The sequence below is a fragment of the Pygoscelis adeliae genome, unplaced genomic scaffold, assembly GCF_000699105.1.
Source record: "Pygoscelis adeliae isolate BGI_AS28 unplaced genomic scaffold, ASM69910v1 Scaffold220, whole genome shotgun sequence".
Taxonomy (NCBI): Eukaryota; Metazoa; Chordata; class Aves; order Sphenisciformes; family Spheniscidae; genus Pygoscelis; species Pygoscelis adeliae.
In genome coordinates, this window is record NW_008824049.1 from 1 (window position 1) to 2,823 (window position 2,823).

Genomic DNA, 2,823 nt, shown 5'->3' on the forward strand with positions numbered 1-2,823 from the left:
TTATGTGAAAGGAAACAGGAGTTGTTTAGGTACTTATATCAACCGGAAGAAGAAAAGACAAACAGCAGATTATCATCCCAGTTAAATTACAGTATTTTGAACATGACTCCGCTTTGACTTTGTCAAATACTTTGCTTCTCAGTAAATACTATAGGAGAATAAGGAGGGAGAAAAGAATGCCCTTTGAAGAGAATATTGATAAAAACTGAAAATGAAATTAAGATCATTTAAAATAAAATACATAGGAAACTGTAAACTCGTAGTAAACATAGGCTTTACTTTCAACTGTACCTAAAAAGTAAAGAAAGAATTTACACTTGCAGTGCAGAAAAGAATGGCATTAAAAACAGGACTGTACCACTGCTAGAGACCAATAAATTGTTAATTATTATCACTGGTGTATTCAGAAGCTGCACTGAGCGGATTCTGTAGAAACTGCAAAATAATATAAAATTATATTTTTCAAAGAGGGAAGAAATGAGGTTTTATATTTAACATGCTGCCAGCTCAAGTATTTAGTTTATTTTATCTAGTTTTACTGGTAGTTTCACCTTGTTCTTCAGTCTTGATTCTTATTTTGTATTCTTTTAAAGGTCAGAATTTAAGATTCATTACCTTAACCCTTGCGGTAGAGAATTTCCCATTTCTAACAGAAAGTAATTAAAGCCTTTTCTTCTTCCCTGTTCATTGGGAATGCGGGAGGCTATTTGCTATTGTAACAGCCTTTTACATTTTCAAAATTGTGTTTGTATTTCCTCTCTTCTCTTGCAGTTTAGATAACACAACTTTTTCTCATGAGGCATGTTTTCTAGACCTGTAACTGTTCTTGTTGCTCTCTTCTGGTCTCCTATTTACCTAAATCTGTGCAGAGGAGTGAAATTTGTAAGCAGATTGGTCTCTCTAGCTAAGGCCCACCAAAGTTAACAGGAACGATTACTCATTGCTTTTCCACTATAACCCTAAGAACAGATATCTGGCCAGAAACCCACTTTCCATAGGAATGTAAACTACACATCAATTTATATATATAAATATATACTTATATATTTATATATATAAGTATATGTCATAGTAACTTGACTTGGTTTGCTTTCTCTGTATGTTTTCTTCTTCAGGTCAAAGACATGCTCATGATTTAGCCTTGTTAAGCATTCACTACAATTTCCATCTGAAAGTTTTCAGTTTTGCTCTTACCATTGTTCCTTTGAGGAACTGACTGTTCTCTTACACTTCTTTTTTCCTTAGGCCAGTCTCCCAGGAGATCCAAATTTTTCAAAGTTTTCCAAAAATTTATTGATATAAGATTTTCTAAAACATACTAATTTTTTATTTTACTTTTTTTATATTACCTCCTTATCTTCTCTTAAATGTAGATGTATGGCTCAAAGTTAATCCTTTAAAATACCTTAAATAAGTACTTTTCATGCAAAAATGACAATAATATTAATAATCTATGCCATGGAACCATACAAGAGGAAATAACACACCACTGGGAAAAAGAAATGCAAAAGTTGAGTCAATCTGGCATTTTTTTTCCATGTACAAAAAGAAAAATACTATCATTGCAAACAAATTGTAAATGGTTTCCCTGAAAAGACTGCAACCTGTAAGTTTTGGGCAGGAAATAATGTCATAAGATGTTTTATTGTTTTGTTTCTCAACAGAAGTGAGTACAATAATAGCTTCGTTATTTTAGGTCTTGACAAAGGAGTACATATAGCTGGCACCCATACATATAGCAACCAATGAAGCCTTCAATATTTATGGCAGCAATAACGAGCCAAATCACAGCTCTATTTCTTAAAAGCATCCCAAACTTCCACAAAATTTAAAACAGTAGAGGCTTGAAAGTTTTTCTGAGAGATACGTTTGGTATACTTAAAATAACAAAAGGGAGTTATACAGGTTAAATGCATAAAGTTTTCTAACTTTTTTTTCTTTTCAATTAATTTTCTAATATTGGCACCACTTTTCCTCTGGAGAACAAGTATCTTACTTTTTGGCATTTTCTGTAGTTGTCCCACTAACAGACTGCATAATAACCTCCACCAGCATCTTCTCCTGCAGGGTGCAGAAATCCTTCAGACTACAGACTTCTGAGCTGATATTTCTGATGTACAGGTCCTACTAAGAAATATCTGATGGGGAGTTTGGTACTTCAAGGAGACAGTGAGTGAAGCTGACGGCTTTGACAGAGGTGGTCCGGTCAACGGAGTCAGTGTTTCCTAGCCTTGTCTCCTCCAACTGCCTGTCCCGAACTTCTCCCGGGGTGAAACCTCACAGTGTCAGCTGAGGCATGGGAAGTGAAACATAATCATATTTTTCCTTCTGCTGCTTTTGTTAGAAGGACAGTGACATCCAGTAGAGGACAAGGTAGTTATGCAATTAGGAAAGGGGGGGATGCAATTTTGAACACCAAGAGTTGCTTGCTTTCATGGAAATTTAGTCAGAGCCCCGCGCCCTGCACAAGTGAAACAAATAGATTGTGACTAAGGGTAAAGGTAGCTTTCAGCAACTGGAGGATAAGCCAGAGAAACTGGATCGCTTAAGTACCTAGAAGAAGGTGGTTAGGTGTATCAGAAGACAGAGGTAAGAATGCACCAATTTGGATACCACATGTGGACCTGCATGGTTAGACAAAATACGTCCATAAACAACTGTCTGCAGGATGTGGACCTAATTTTCAGGATTATAAATTAAAGATGCACATAATATTGTAGCGTTATTTATGTTTACCTCAATGGTAATATTACTACAACTTAATTTTTATCTGTACACTCTTACTGTTGCAGTTTTTCCTGTTTTCTAACCTGCATTTTATTC